This window comes from Nothobranchius furzeri, chromosome 12, assembly GCF_043380555.1.
Source record: "Nothobranchius furzeri strain GRZ-AD chromosome 12, NfurGRZ-RIMD1, whole genome shotgun sequence".
Classification (NCBI taxonomy): Eukaryota; Metazoa; Chordata; class Actinopteri; order Cyprinodontiformes; family Nothobranchiidae; genus Nothobranchius; species Nothobranchius furzeri.
Genome location: NC_091752.1, coordinates 20,913,450 through 20,930,968, shown reverse-complemented (window position 1 = coordinate 20,930,968; position 17,519 = coordinate 20,913,450). Strand labels below are relative to the sequence as shown.

General features: G+C 39.9%; 1 protein-coding gene across 2 annotated transcripts in view; it reads left to right on the top strand.

Annotated features, from left to right (window-relative positions):
- The first annotated feature begins 1,553 nt into the window (after positions 1 to 1,553).
- Positions 1,554 to 17,519, top strand: part of zgc:171482 (zinc finger protein) — a 135,728-nt gene continuing 119,762 nt past the window's right edge. For both annotated transcript variants that reach the window (XM_015944349.3, XM_015944348.3), the window contains exon 1: positions 1,554 to 1,874. The gene's annotated coding sequence lies outside the window, so the exon portion shown is untranslated. The remainder of the gene's footprint in view (positions 1,875 to 17,519) is intronic.

Below are 17,519 nucleotides of genomic sequence, written 5' to 3'. Positions count from 1 at the left end.
TGTTTTATCAAGGGCATGGTCAATGCAGCTAGCTATCAGGAGATTTTGAAGCACTTCATGCTTCCATCTGCTGAAAAGCTTTATGGAGATGAAGATTTCATTTTTCAGCACGACCTGGCACCTGCTCACAGTGCCAAAACCACTGGTAAATGGTTTACTGACCATGGTAGTACTGTGCTCAATTGGCCTGCCAACTCTCCTTACCTGAACCCCATAGAGAATCTGTGGGATATTGTGAAGAGAAAGTTGAGAGACGCAAGACCCAACACTCGGGATGAGCTTAAGGCCGCTATCGAAGCATCCTGGGCCTCCATAACACCTCAGCAGTGCCACAGGCTGATTGCCTCCATGCCACACCGCATTGAAGCAGTCATTTCTGCAAAGGGATTCCCGACCAAGTATTGAGTGCATAACTGACCATAATTATTTGAAGGTTGACTTTTTTGTATTAAAAACACTTTTCTTTTATTGGTCGGATGAAATATGCTAATTTTTTGAGATAGGAATTTTGGGTTTTCATGAGCTGTATGCCACAATCATCAATATTAGAAACAATAAAAGGCTTGAACTACTTCAGTTGTGTGTAATGAATCTAATATGAAAGTCTAATGTTTATCAGTACATTACAGAAAATAATGAACTTTATCGCAATATGCTAAGTTTTTGAAAAGGACCTGTCCTGAGCCAGGATCTTCTGGAGGTTTCTTCCTGTTAAAAGGGAGTTTTCCTCTCTACTGTCACTACATGCTTGCTTTTATGAGGATTGCTGTAAAAACTCTGACACTAGTCAGTGACTTGATGCAATTAGCTGGGTTCCTTATATAAGAAACTTTTTTCTGATTGGCTTAATGAACTGACCTGTATTGGAATGTTTTCTATGTGAAGTACCTTGAGACGACTCTTGTCGCGATTTGGCGCCATATAAATAAACATGAATTGAAATGTGGGGTTTCAGTGTTAGATCACAAGAAATACAGTCTGTAATGAATCTTTAGTTTTCACTTTCTGAATTGAAAACCCATTTCCATAATATTCTATGTTTTAGATGCACCTTTTAATGAAAAAAGGTGAATGAAGGTTCCAGTGCAGAAAAATCACAACATTTTCATTTTTCTCACGTCTGAATCTTTTACACCTGCTTGACAGTCTCTTTCAGGTGTGATTCACCTGTTATGATGACCCGTCCCTGTCTGATCCTGCGACTGTTTGGGTTTTTTCTCTAACTTGTTGTTAGGGAGCAGGTGTTCCTGACGGATCTGAAGAGCCAACCATCCATCAGTGTCACAATGTCGCAGGAATCTAAGCGTCTCCGTTGGTGTGAGGTTTCATTTTGGCGCGTGGAGAGAAGACCCACTCACTCGACCAGTGCTCCTACTCACTCACGGAGCAAATCGAGCACCGAACGCTGTCGCGCGCTCCGTGGAAGAGCCGAGAGCGCTTTGTGTGTTTCATTCATCTCGGTGAAGGCTGCTGCTGCTCACACTTCCTTCTCCTCTTCCTCCCTCCGCTGTTCGCCTGTTGGCTGGAGTTAAGTGGATGGTATCAACAGACCTCCCTTTCTTCTCACCTCCGTGATACCTCGGATCCATCCGGAGAAGTCGTTGGAGGACACGCGCGTCACGACCAGAAAGCCGCGCGAGGGACTTTCTCTCCTTTTATTTCACCTTCTTGTTATTTCGAACAGAGGACGCCGCGCTCATTTTTTTTAAAACGACAAATAAAAGCAGAAATAAGCGATAATCGAGGGAGAGCGGCTGGCTCTCGCTGAGATTTGAGGGATTTTAAAGGAACAGGTGCGTTAGAGGGGTGAAGACGGAGCAGTTGGATGGTTGTCGGTTCCGTGGAGAGGAGAGGAGTCGCTGCCTCTGCGCAAGGTGAGTGATGGACTCAGGGGCCCGCTAATGGAGGACACTGCCCGGAGTCTGTGGGGGGATTGATTGAGCGGTATTGACCTTGATGTTTGACTTCTAGCCCATTTCTCATAAAAATAGTTGCAGAAACTTTTTTAGCTTTGCTGTTCGGATGATGAATGTAGCTGAATTTATAGGAAGTCCTGCAAACTTAGTTTGTTAAATAACTTAAATGTAAATGTCATGGTTTGTGGCAAAATACAAGTCAGAATGGGTCCAACAAAGCATCTCTTTGGTGCATTTCAAGTTTTTGGGTATCAGGAACTTTCATGAGTAAAACCTGCAAAATGTATTCATTTATTCCTTTTTTAGGCTACAAGTGCGAAAGCACTGAGACAGGAAGTCATCACAAGAAAATTCCCATCAGAGAACGTTTCAGATGAAAAGTGTTTATAATAAATACAATGTTGATTTTACTTATATGAACTGAATGGAAAGTGGGATGGGACAGCTGTAGCCCATGGTAGAGCGGCTTGTCCAGTAATCGGAAGGTTTCAGGTTCAAACCCGGCTTCGACACAGATGTTGCCTGTGTTCAGCAGGCCCCACCTTTGTCAGTGTGCCCCAGTGCAGCTGTGGTTACATCGTAGCCCATCATCGCCAGCGTGTGAGTGACTGATTGTGTTGTGAAGTGCAATGGAGGGTTGTAGATCCCTAAGAAGGCTTTGTATGAATACATGCCGTTAAGGTGTAATTTACACAGTAAAAGCAAATGAATATTCCTCATAAGTATGGTGGAACCAGTTGATTTAACTCGATTAAGTAAATTCCACATTTCATTAACTGTCTGAAAATTCATCTTTTAATGGGTTTAGGGAAGGTTTGAGTCCTCTTTATGGGCTTAGCTGTATTATTTCACAGAATTGCAAAGTAGATCTCACTTCTAATAGAGAAAATCTGGTTTAAAAATGATATGGATTTACTCTGACACAGCATCCAGTTCCAACAGTACCTATCAAACCCATCCAGGGCTCCTAAATTGCCCTTTTCTGCCACTTTGGAGTAATGGCCAGTCAGCTAACTGGGCATCTGTGGGAAGATGATACCAGTTTATGAGCTTTTCGAAGCTCTTCTCTGCCTCTCAATGGTACTAATACACACAAGTTCTACGCTACAGGCTTCCCGTGAATATAGCTCATAAACGCATATCAAAATGAAATGATTGTAAACAATTAAATTTATTAGTCTCCTCAGATAAGAACATTTCCCCTCTCCGTTTCTCCCGGTGTGTTTCCACATGTTCCAGCAGGACAGCCTCCATGCTCTGTTTACATTGGAACTACAGTATCGATCCCAACTCAGCACAAGTGATCGTCAGTCCCTTATTGGGATCAATGTTGCCTCTGCTGATTTTTACTGAACTTCAGGTCGCTGCAGCAATCTAGCCAGCAGCTGAAAGGAGAAGGAAACACCCTGTACAGATTATAGTTGCAGTAATGGTTTCATTATGTCATTTATCATGAAACAAGTGACCAATGAACAGAGCGTCTCCAGTGACCCTAAAGAACAATAGCTGAGAATAAATCATGGAGAAAAAACACACATCAGTTAAATAAAGAAGCCACGTTGCAAAATTAGGGAAGTGTTTAAATTCTTGTGCTGTTTTTTTCTCTCCAGTTTATTCAGAAATTGTTGATTTAGTATAATTTTCAAGCCTTTATGTTTTAAGCATGTTCATTATGAGTACCTCAGGAGGTAGAGCAGGTTCTCCAGTAATCGGAAGGTTGTAGGATTGATCTCGGCTCCAGGCAGAGAATTCTGCTGTTGTGTCCTTGGGGAAATCACTTCACCCTCCTTGCCTGTTGGTGATTGGAGGGACCGGTGGCACCTGAGTAAGGCAGCCTTGCCTCTGTCATTGTGCCCCAGGGCAGCGGTGGCTATGTTGTAGCTCATCATCACCAGCGTGCGCACGGGTGAATGACTGGCTAGATGTGAAGCACTATAGGTGGTTGGAAAACCCTAGAAGGCGCTGTATAAATACTAGTGATGCACCGATATGAAAATTTTGGGCCGATACTGATATCCGATAACCAATATTGAGATCACTGTTATGGCCGATAACCGATATTTGCTGATACCGATATACCGACATTAATGCTTCTAAAATCTGCAGATTTTGTATAGAAAGAAAATTAGTAAAGCTGAATTTATGTTATCATGTACACACCACACGCATTTACGGTTCGGAGATGATTTCATTCACTGTTCACATGACTGAACAAATACACACCACTCCCCTCACCCTCTGTAACAGGCAAGCAAATGGATACGAGGTGGAAAAAATATCGGTTGTTAATATCGGCCCAGTTTTATTTATCGAACCGATACCGATATGTTAAAAATGACTAACATCGGCCGATACCGATATTGATGCCGATATATTGTCCATCCCTAATAAATACAGCCCATTTACCATTCTTGTCCTTTAGCATTCTAGAGTCAACCAGCTGATTCCACACTTTTTCATTTCGTCTCTGGAAGAGGGCTGATTTCTAATTTACCCAGCCCTAAACTTGGTAACAAACTGGTAATGTTGTTCTTGAAAGGTACCAGCATTCCTTCAACACATAAAGTGTGTGTGTGTGTGTGTGTGTGTGTGTGTGTGTGTGTGTGCGTGTGTGCGTGCATGTGTTTGTGCACATGTGATTGCTACTTTAAGATTGATGGATGTTTCCTAGTAGGTGTGTTTCTTTGTGTGTCCTCTTTGAGAAGTGCTCCATGGCAACAGGCAGCAAATCGTCTTCACATATCTTTTTTCTCACACACTGTGTGCTATGACCTTTCTGCTGATGGTGTACTGTCTTTGCATGGGTGCATCTGCATCTGTGCCAGCGTGTGACTCGGGATGTGTGTGTGAGAGAGAGAGAGAGAGAGAGAGAGAGAGAGAGAGAGAGAGAGAGAGAGAGAGAGAGAGAGAGAGAGAGAGAGAGAGAGAGAGAGAGAGAGAGAGAGAGAGAGAGAGAGAGAGAGAGAGAGAGAGAGAGAGAGAGAGAGAGAGAGAGAGAGAGAGAGAGAGAGAGAGAGAGAGAGAGAGAGAGAGAGAGAGAGAGAGAGAGAGAGAGAGAGAGAGAGAGAGAGAGAGATTTGACCTTTCATGGTGTACGTTCATTAATAGCTGTATAATATCTAATGTGAAACCAATCACAGTTAACTTCTGCATGAACGAATTGCCGGTGAACTGCCAACTTGCTCTAATAGCGTTTTTATTTTCTCATAGTAGACATCACACTTGTGTAATACTAAAGTACTTTGTTAGCTTTGAGCAGGTGTCAGTTTATCGTTTTTAGACTATTTCAAGTATCTCATTTATTTCATATTAACATGGTTGTCGTGTCTTGTTAATGTCAGAGCTGGACTAATAACCAGCTGTACCTTACATATTCAGGCTCAGCAGACAGAACTCTTTAAAAATCTATTTTCTTTTTTCTCTATCAACATTTTCACAAACTGGCCTGATTCCAGATGGGAGGTAAGACGAGGAGAGCACCATATCCTGGATGTATTATTCAATTACAGAAAAATGCAATGCTTATCAGGTTTAGGTTGCATTATTTTTCTCCTTGGTGGTTCAAGTAAGACCTCTGCTTTGTCAACAGACCCTCAAAATCTCACTGACGTTACATGGAAAAAGAGCAACATGAGGATGTATAGACGGTACAGATTATTTATGTAGGTTACATTATACAAGGTCATGTCCTGTTTAGATCGTGTGTGTGTGTGTGTGTGTGTGTGTGTGTGTGTGTCTGTGTGTCTGTGTGTAAAATTATTGCACAGGAAAACAGACGCCAGCTGGTGGGTTCTATTAGGATTGCAAGAGATGTATGATGCTAAAACGTGCTGATTTACTACATTAAACTAACCTAGCATGCCATTCTACATATGCAAATATAAAGGATGGCCATGACCCAAAAATAGATCTCAGTCGTGGAGCAGAATCTATGGTTTTCTTTCAAACTAGCTCTGCACGCAGGTAGACAGGCTAGGACCAATCAGAACAATGAACATGATGTATTCATCTCTACAGATTTCAGTCGATGGGACAGTCCGCTATACAACATCAAAGAAGGAGCAGATACATCCATTTTCTAATAAACAACTTACTTGGCAGTTTTGCTTTCTCGCGATCTTTGATTTTCTAGCTTTTTGTCAACATTAGCAAGTCAGCTAAAGGCTAAAAGGCAATCACAGGTTGTGAAGGGTGAAGCCGGCGTCGTCCATCACTGTCATCATTGGAGAAGCAGAAGGGGGTGTTATGTAATGTTGCCTAAACATTATTTAAATATGCAAAAAATGATTTAGACAAGTTAGTTTTCAAAGATGAGTGGATGCATTTAGGGGCGACTGTGGCTCAGGGGTGAGGAGCTCATCCTGTAACGGGATGTCTGCCGATTTGATCCCAGGCTCTGTCCGTCGTTGCGTCCTTGGGCGAGACACTTCATCCTCCTTGCCTGCTGGGGGTGGTCTGCCTGTATGGGGCAGCCAGCTTCTGTCAGTGTGCCCTGGGAAACACACCCTTAACGTGTGACTGGATGAATGATTCACTGTAGTGTAAAATGCTTTGGAGTCCTCTGACTCAGAAAAGTGAAGGTCATTTTTCATTTTCATTTTATTTGGTTCACGGTTCAGCAAGAGGCTCGTGTGTCAACTTTTTTAAGTGACAGAATGGTTTTCACTCTAGATTGGTGTACAGTATATTAACAATCTCAGGGTAGCTCTTTTATCTCAATCATTGGACAATAGTTTCATTTTTCGCTCAATTTTAGTGTATTTATGATGTTTTCCTAGGAGAAAATGCACTTTATCACACAGCTTGGCCCAAAAATGAGTCACCACTCAAAAAAATAAGGTCACACACTAGCCTTTAGCATTGATTACGGCACACATTCGCTGTGGCATTGTGTCGATAAGCTTCTGAAATGTCACCTGATTTATTTCCATCCAGTGTTGCATTAATTTTTTTTTTACCAAGGTCTAGGATTTCTGGCCAGCCAACAGACACAGTTCCTCCAGCGTGCTCTGGGTCTTCCCTTGGGTCTCCTCCCGACAGGGAGGCATCCACGAGGCATCCTAACTAGATGCCCAAGCCACCTCAACTTGTTCCTCTTGATGTGGAGGAGCAGCGACTCTACTCCGAGTCCCTCCCTGATGGCTGAGCTTCTCACCCTATCTCTCAGGGAGAACCCAGACACCCTACAAAGAAAGCTCATTTTGGCCGTTTGTACTCGTGATCTCATCCTTTCGGTCACTACCTAAAGCTTGTGACCATAGGTGAGGGTAGGAACGTAGATCGACCGGTAAATCGAGAGCTTCGCCTTCTGGCTCAGCTTTTTCTTCATCACGACAATTGGTACAACACCCTCATCACTACAGACGCAGCACCAATTCGCCAATCAATCTCACGCTCCACCCTCACTCATGAACAAGACCCTGAGATACTTAAACTCCTCCACTTGAGGAAGGACCTCATCCCTGACCTGGAGAAGACTTACTTGTCCATGAGAAAGCTCGCCAACTTAGCATCAACCGAAGTACATCCTTAAATGCTAAAGGACGCGCTGTGATTATTGTCTGTACCTAAGCGGTAGTTTTAATAAAATTTGTTACTGCTGACTTGTGCTCATTTCATATTGCATGGAGCTCTGGGACATCTGCTAAATCGGCCCCCTGTCATGGGACAGGGGGCCGATTTAGCAGAAAAACAGACAAATTTCCTACATTATATCACAGAACACGATAAGATATTCTCTTTTATGGATTTCTGAAAATCAAACCTAATTCCTGAAAAGGGGGAAACTCCAGACAGTGACTTTAAAATGATTAATCAGAGAAGTATAACTGGTGATTGTGATGAAACTCTTCTCTACTTTTGTGTATTATTGCTGATTAAACTGCCATATCTGAGCAATATTAAGAATATTATTAGTATTTACCGTCTGCAGCAGGTCCAAGCTCCTGTTGCATTTACATCCATCTTAAGCCTGGTTCATGCTTCTCCGTCAGCTCCGCAAGGGACAGACACGCACGGATTGACGGAAGCGTTTTGCTTTCATACTTCTCCGTCTCCTGGAGAGTGTTGCAAAGCAATTGCCCGGCAGGACCACAGAGGGTGTAGCGCTTTTCTGTGGTATCCTGTCATGTATCGGTCCAAGATAGTGTGTCTAAATTGTGTTTTTTGTATATAAGAGACTTTGTAACATGGACATATTTGTCTCTCATTCCTCCACCTCTTCATGCGCTCGCCACCTCTAAACCCACGTTTTCTGTCATTTCCGTCCACAAATAAAACGCTTGCTGCGCATCTTTTCACTCCTCCAGTCACGGGAGAATTAAAGGTTCATATTTTAGAGTTTTTTCGCGAGGTATTCTTCAAGCTTCTCCTTGTCTGCCGCTAGTTATCCTCGGCTCCGCACTGACGCAGACGGAGAAGCATGAATCAGGCTTTAAGGACACGATAAGTTTATTTTACAGTCCACTATCCACTGACTAGTCTGTAAGCACGAGGAGAGCTTACATCCAATTTGGCATTCATACTGTTAGATATCAAAGTGAGATTTCTCATTAAGCAACAGCTTTGTTACGCGTTCTCCGTGGAACATCTAGAATTTAGGCTGACAGAGTTGGAAACAAGTATTTTCATGCAAACATGGACAATTATCTCCTGAAATCTGTCGCACATCTGTTTCCCTGTTACCATTTCTAGCAAAGCAATGCCTGTTTAGTTTAATCCAAAGTCACTCAAACCTATGTTTATTTTTTTCTCAGTTTGATCTTTTTATTTTTTACAGAGAGAGAATGGTGGAATGATTTTATATTGTGATTGCTGGGGAAGAAAATTTCACAGTTTAAAAAAATCAACACATTTTCAAAAAGTCTTTAAAATTAGCTAAATTAATTTCTACGTATTAAACTAATGCACAAGCAGCAGAGCCATTAGCAGTACCAGTTTTTTCTGCTGTCTAAATGTATTATCAATATTTTTGGGGGTTATCACTAGTATTAGTGTTATACATCATTCATGGATTTACTCAATCATATATTAAATACATCACTCTGTTGGAAAACGTTAATGAACAGTTTAATATCATCTGCATAAGAAATCAGCAAATGCAGATGTGCTTGTTTCAAGAACCACATCAAAGGATAGCTTAACACGGCAGGATTTTTAAATGTATTTCCTGATATTTGGACATCTCTCCTCTGATTGGATAACCACTGACTCCATTTGCTCTGCAACGCTGATGTTTTTGTTCCATAAATAACACAAGTCTGAAGGAGTTCTGCTGTGTGGTAGAGTTGCTAATGCTAAGGGTTAGCTTCTACTAGCCGAGACGTTCTCTGCTGTTTCCTGGATGCTTAACCAGCAACAGCCTTCCCTGTCGCGAGTCAAGACGGGTGAGTCCATGAGTGCTAAGGCACAGTGTGACGTAGATCTGTCAGAATTTTTTAAGTATTGAATTTCATCGTCTATTTTCTATCAGAAGCTAATGCAGGAGATAGGTGTAGGAGACTATTTTCAGGTTCAGCCTGCATGAAAAACTCAGAGTGACTGACTATAATCAGAAATAATCATTAAAATAGTTTTTTTTAGTTTTCACACCGTTAAACATTTCATTGAGTTGGAAAACAAACATAATGGGTAACTTGATCATGAAAAAAAAAGTTTTTGTTATTTGTTGCAGAGTAAAAGTAAACTACCATGACTGTCAAAGTGGACCTGCACCTGGACCTGCATGGGTTTCTATCCTGGTACAGTTACGCAGCTGACTTCACATATCTATTCTATTCTATTCTATTCTATTCTATTCTATTCTATTCTATTCTATTCTATTCTATTCTATTCTATTCAATTCTATTTATATGGCGCCAAATCACGACAAAAGTCATCTCAAGGCACTTCACATAGTAAACATTCCAGTACAGGTCAGTTCGTTAAGCCAATCAGAAAAAAGTTTCCTATATAAGGAACCCAGCAGGTTGTATCAAGTCACTGACTGATCAGTGACATTACATCAGTCAAAGGTCTAACTGTGAGCTGCACTGTTGTAAAGGAAAATATCTCAAACACAATCAGTGATCACCTGCATCCTTTTCTAAGAAATACCTGCAGAACCACTGATTCACATTTACACAGACACACAACCCACCACACACCTAAAAAGATGCATTTAACTGTCAGTGAAGAAACCATTACAGTTCTGCACATGTTCCCTGAGGAACAAAATACATCACTGACTGAGCTGCATTGTACCGCAACTATTTATATACCTTCTTTATATCCAAAATACCAGACTTCCGAATGTTACTCAGTTGAAAAAACATTTGATTTGTGTCAGATGAGTCTTTTGTGGTGAAGAACAAGCAGCTTATTTTAGCAATTAGCAAGAAAGAAAATGTCATATTGGTAATTAGCTGTTTGCAGTCGTGTCAGTTCAATAACGCAGACAAAGAGAGGGAGGTAGAGTGGGGAGATATGCAGGAGGGAACTTATTACAAGGCTTGTGTCACTTCACTTGTTCCACTCATTGCAATTATATGCCTGATTTATTTTACACTCCTCATTTGTTTTTCAAATGTGTAAAAAAAACTTTTTACATTTGCTCATTGTTAAATTGGAGTGCAAGATGTCGTGTGCAAAGTCTGTTTGCAGCTATAACAACAAGCTTTGGTCTGTGTGGTAGTATGATATACTGTACTTGGCAACAGATGGAAGTATTTATAATAGATTAGTTTAGCTTAAGGTAAGAAAAAAAATCTAATTGATGATGCTAACTATTGGCAGAAATGTAACTCCTTAATACATACAATCTGATATGTCACTCACATACTGGGATTTTGGGCCTAATTAATTAAAGACCAAGTTCACTAGTTTTTTCAATACATGTGTAGTGGTCTCTGTTACACATGAATGCCTAGTGAGTTGATCTCAGAGGGGAAAAAGCTCTAGAGCTCCTGTTTCAAGAACTAGAAGTGAGAGTAGAAGTGAGCTGAAGTCAGCAGGGTTGGGGTTTGGAGTCCTATTTCCTGATATTCGGACATCTTGCCTCTGATTGGCTAACAGCAACAGGACTCTACCGCTGTTCAGTTTTCTCTGCAGCGTGGGTGTTTTATCTCCACCAATAACTCAAACCTGAAGGAGTTTTGCCGTGTTATGGAGTTGCTAATGCTAATTGCTAGCTAATGGCTAGTTCCTATTAGCCTGCTCTGCTCTCTCCTGGTTGCTAAATCAACAACAGCTTTCCCCAGTTACAAGCATGAATTTTCAATGTGACGTAAAATTGACTGGCTGTCTAATTGGAGCATTTCTCCATCTGTTTTCTATCAACAGACAAAAAAAAAAAAAGAAAAGAAAAAGGGCCCCGAATCTCATACATTTGTTTTTTACCCAGGCTCGGCCCCACCCACTTGGTGACATGGTTCATTTCTATTGGATCAATAAGGAAATGTGTAAGGAAGAGGCTGTATGACAAGTCTTATTCTTGTTCACGTTCAGCCTGCATGCAGGACTCAAATTAAACACACAGGCTTCCAGGGGAGCCCAGTGAGAACGCCGTCTGATCACCTTCATTATTACACCAGTAGGGGCGCGACACTCCTTCATCCAATCACCATTATAATGCAGTGAGTGCACAGGCTGGGGGGAAGGATGGATCATTTCTCAGGCTAACCCTGGATGTATATGTTGAGACCTTCCTGGGAAGCCCACCACCCTTTCGGGGGAGCCGAGCTCCTCCTAGCTCCCCCGTAATTTGAACGTTGCCTGCATGTTAAACTCGGAGTGGCGATCATATTTTCAGTATTTTAAAAATGGGTCCTTTAATTCTTTTAGTTCCATTGCAACTTGAAATGGTTAAATGCAAAACTAAAATGATGGTGTGTAATAGCCTTCTGGCAAATAAAGAGTTCTAAAACTTTCGCTTCCCTCAGCTAAAGTCTTCCAATCTTAAGTTTTAACACCTAAACTTTTTTCCTCACTGCACCACCATGTTTATGCTTCCTATTTAGCTCCTGCTTTGGAACAAAGTTCAGAAACTGGGTAATAACAGATAAATGACAAGTACCATTATTTAGGCATTATAATGAATTCAATACGTGTCATTTATTACGAAGCGGAATGGTGGCCAGTGAAATGTAACCTGGGAAGTCAAACAAACAGTATGGGAACATCTGGCAAAAAAAAAAGCCTCATATAAAAGCAGTGTTTTAGTTGCTAATGGAACAGAAAGACCCCGACAGTTTTGTTGCCACCCAGCGTAGCACTCTCCATATGTTACAGTAACATAAAAGGCCCCCATTAAAACTTTGAGCTGCTTTTTGTCTCCCACCATTAACTTCATTTGCCTAGGAGTCTGTTACTGATAGACACACTGGAGCAGAGATGTGCTCGGTTAAACTGGGAGAACCTATTTTTGTCCAAGCCAACACTCTTCTTTCACCTTTTAATAAGTCCCATGTTGTGGCCTAAAGCAAAAGATCTTTTATTAATACCATTAACAGCTAATGGTCCACAGAGGGAGAGTTTCAGAGATAAAATCGCCATAGTTCCCTCATTAATGCAAAGGTCCTGTAAAGGATGGGAGGTGATAACATTTAGATAACGCAGAGGAAATGAGGTGATAGATGATGGTTTGTTTTGGCTTTTAACTGGAAGACAAAAGCATCACTCAGAGCGACTCAATCATTTTATTCACCTGATCCACAAAAACCTTAAAAACCAACACTTTGACCGTCAGCTGCATCAAAAAGATAAAATAAAATAAAGTCACACAAATAGTTTTTGCGAAGTTGACTGACGGCACAAACTCAATGGATTGGAGCAGTTTTCACAGGACATCGGCAGAAAGAAAACATTTTCTCTGCCAAGGCAAAAACCGAGGTGGAACCAGGTTCTGTTTGTTTGTTTGTTTGTTTGTTTGTTTTCCTGTCCGCTTGAGATTCTACAAAACTGCCAAAATGAATTTTAATCAAGTTGATTAAAGAGTTGATTAAAAAGTAAAAGAAATTTCTAAATCCTGGACTCTCAACTGTTAGGTGAGTATGACTTAATCTCTTTATAAGCACATCTGAATTTAAAATTTGAGCTAATCAATCAATCATTTTATTTATAAAGCGCTTTTCAAGCAAAGTGTGACTCGAAGTGCTTTACAGAATTAAAATTACCCCAAATTCCAATAACAGTTTAAACACACACACACACACACACACACACACACACACACACACACACACACACACACACACACACACACACACACACACACACACACACACACACACAATCACATCAGTAGAAATGTAGATTCGGCTGAGTCCAGATGAGCCAAGTAAGGCAAGGCAAGGAAACGCCATCAGCATCAGGTTTTCCACAGCAACTAAGTCCAAATCTATGCAACAACAGTGAAACCATACTATAACCTTAAATAATGATTGGTCATACTAGGAAAATATTTCCGTGATCCTAATTTTTACTCAAGGATGGACAGTTAATCTACTTTTAGATGCTAGAAAATAAACTGATCATAACACAACATGGTGGTGCAGTCTCAGCACTAATCCCATAGAAACAACTAAAGGGGGGTGAACCATTTTCCCAAACTGAAGTGATAAACCTTCTCATGACTTCTCATCTCATCGGATGCCACCTGTTTAAATATGAAAGCGTCCTCAGGCCAGACAAACAACTTCACTTTGCTTCTCGCATAATTGTTCCTCACTCTGTAAGTCTGGATTTGGCTAGCATCTGCTGAATAAATATATTTAAAGTAATGGGAATGGATGTAAATGTTTATAATTTAAAGGTGTGGTTTACTCGATTGTTCATTCCATTTGCAGTGTGTAAATCAATGCCTTATGAGTCATTTGATACTTGTAGCGTTAAGTTAGGGCTGGGCGATATGACGATTTTAGACCGTTTCACGATCTACACATCTGACGGTCTGTCATTTTTGAAAGACCTTTTTATCACGATTCACAGCTCTGCTGTTGAATTTATGCCTCTGAATGAAAAGGGAACTTACCCCAGGCGAATGACACGCCTTTGTTTGACCCTTAACCAATCAGAGTGAGTCATAGTAATATATTAGTGCCCCGCTTGTTTTCACCTGTGTGTGAACAAACATGGCTTCGGCCGCGGCTGAAAGCGACAACGAGGTTTTCGTTCCGAAGAGGAACGCCTTTTCTATAGTACCGACCGAGCACCGATTCACGTCATTTCAAACGGTGCCTCGTTTCGGTACCCGTCCTTCATAACGAGAACTTGCCAAGAAAGCTGCACATACGCAAGAGTGTTATGTCGTCGGTCCCTGCGAGCGAGTTGTAAACAGAGCAGCATAGCCCTTACGAAAAAGAAGTATACTTTAAGTATCTAATTTCAAGTATACTTAAGTGTACAGAAGTTTATTTGCATACTTGTTTTTAAAGTTTACTTAGAAGTATACTCCTTGGGACTAAATTGGGCCACTAAAAGTATACTTGAAGTATACTACAAGTATACTTCAAAGTAATAATTTAAGTTTATTTGTAGTGTACTTCTGATATAATTGAGTATACTTTTCTCTTTGAAAGTATACTTAAAGTAACCTCACAAGTGTACTTGGAGTGTACTTCAGATATAATTGAGTATACTTTTCTCCTTGAAAGTATACTTATAAGTTTACTTGTAGTGTACTTCTGATATAATTGAGTATACTTTTCTCCTTGGAAGTATACTTAAAAGTAACAATATAAGTTTACTTGTAGTGTACTCCTGATATAGTTGAGTATACTTTTCTCCTTGAAAGTATACTTTTAAGTTTACTTGTAGTGTACTTGTGATATAATTGAGTATATTTTTCTCCTTGGAAGTATACTTAAAAGTAACAATATAAGTTTACTTGTAGTGTACTCCTGATATAGTTGAGTATACTTTTCTCCTTGAAAGTATACTTATAAGTTTACATGTAGTGTACTTCTGATATAAATGAGTATACTTTTCTCCTTGGAAGTATACTTAAAAGTAACAATATAAGTTTACTTGTAGTGTACTCCTGATATAGTTGAGTATACTTTTCTCATTGAAAGTATACTTGAAAGTAACAGTATAAGTTTACTTCTAATAAAATTGAGTTAACTTTTGCCCTTGAAAGTATACTTAAAAATAAACTTTAAGTAACATTATAAGTTTACTTGTAGTGTACTTCTGAAATAATTGAGTATACTTTTCTCTTTGAATGTATACTTAAAATTATACTTAAAGTAATAATATATGTTTACTTATAGTGTACTTCTTATATAATTGAGTATACTTACAGTTTTGAAAGTACACTTTACAGTAAACTTGACGTAATATTCTTTGAGTACATTTAAGTATCTCTATTTTTTCTATAAACACATACTGCAAGTAACATTTAACATCTGCTATTTGCTTACTACCAATACATTTAATTTACACTATTTACTGATACTTCATCTTTATGCAGAGAAAAAAATAAAATAAAATAGCTAAGTCATTTTGTTTAAATTTATTAAACAGAGAGAATTAGAACAGAACAAAAACAGACCTGTTTACCAGGATTAATCAAAGATGAGAACGCAAACTGTTCTGAACATGTTTAACACGTTCATTCTGTCCATTTTGAAAGACTTTTTAAAAATGCCTTTAAAAAAATCTGTCCATTTTATGGATCCACTTGCTTAGTTGTTGATGCCTTTTTGAAGTTTTCATTGTTGCATTTCTTTCGTATTATTTTTCTTACATCTTGAACGCGCAGAGATGGAAACTTCAACTGAGCATGCCCTGTGAACACACAAAGCAAAAAAATGAACACTTGAACTGTTAGGTGAACTCTGATACCACAAAATCTTTACAGTTCGTACACTGTAAACCCGAATAAGTAGGCAGAACTCAAAAAATGTAAGGCAATCAGTTGCCTCATATTTTCTGAGTTTATAAACTCAGATATTTGAGTATATCAGACCATAAATAAACGTAAATATTTGGAGTTTATATTGAATATATTTTCAAATTATGATCAAATTAAAGTTACAGATTAAGCCAACTCAAACAGAAAATAAAACAAAATTTGAAAGAAACAATTACAAACACACACTTTTGAAAACTGGACAACAGCAGTGTGTAGTCTTTCTTTGAGTATGTGGTTTAAAGCAACATCAGGATGCACATCAATTCAACATTAACAAAATATGAATTACACTAATCACTATCAAGTAAGTCAGTGAGTACTTTATGCCATTTGGCATAAAACCAGTTGAGTATTGAATCGGATTAGCCTATGGGCTAATCCGATTAAATTATTCACGCTAAACTAAAGCCACAAATGAGAGTTGCCAGACTCAGAACGGCTGGACGAACAGAGAAAAGGTAAAACTCAACTGTTCCTCCCATTGTCTTTATGGGTGACCCCGCGAGGAAAGTTGACCATTGAGCAGGGTTGATGGTTTATCCCTTGAGGTCCACGTGGCAGGGGTGAGGTGGTGCTCACTCCTCACCCCTGCCACATGGACCCAAAGGATGAACCATCAACCCTGCTCAATGGTCAACTTTCCTCGCGGGGTCCTACCCATTAGGACAGTGGGAGGGTTAACTCAAGGAGAAGTGGAAAATGAACATATTTGCCCAAATGGTGGTGTGTTACTTTAACATCAACAATTAAAGAGCAGACAAATAGTAAATTACATTGTGGATGTGGACAATGCTCTAACAGAGTGAGCCATCTGAATCCACCACTCTTTCAGATTTTGAGTTACACATGTAACATCAGGTCATTTTTGACTCTGCAGCGTGGGTGATAGTTTAGACTCATCAAGACCAAGTAAGATTTTCTGCGTGAACTCAAATGTGTTGGTCAGTCCCTTCGGATAATCTAGATGTAAGGCATAGATGAGGCCGAACATTACCAGGAAGGCATCAGGAAGCCTGGAGAGGTTGACAATCACATCACCCTCTGGGATAACAGATTCTCACTGGGTCGTACGTAACTGGACTCTGCATCATCTGTGATGGTTGTCAGGAGGACAACTGCTGCATCCCTGAGGTCCGGCTCATTGGTATCATTCTTACAAAAATGAAAGGGAGATCATACACTAATCACATTTGAACTGAAACTCAGACTGTGGCCATTTTCATTTCAGTAGATTGTCATGTAAGTAACAATAAATGCAGTCTGATAGACTCCTGTTTAGGGCTAGGCAACATGTCAAAGATTTATCGTTATCCAAGTTCTTGTCTCTCATCCAGATAATTTTTCCCATGTCAATAAATTTGATAATAAAAAAATGAAAAGATGTGTAAGTTGGCCACATTTATGTCCCTTTAAGAAGCTGTAGCACCTTGAGTCAAGTAAAATTTTAGTCAATGTAATACATGAGACAGCCCCATCTAGTGGACAAATATTGTTGCTACGCATTCCTGTAGTTATCGTCTACTTATCGTTATCGAGGTGAGATCTTCAATATATGGTGATATTGATTTTAGGCCATATCGCCCAGCCCTACTCCCGTTCATTCTGTTGCTTAGTGCTCTCGTTTACTAATAAAGTGAGATGGCTTCAGTGTGTGCCAGTGTTATGCTAATGAAAGCTGCTTGAATTCTTTGCAGTGATTGTTGATTTTTCTC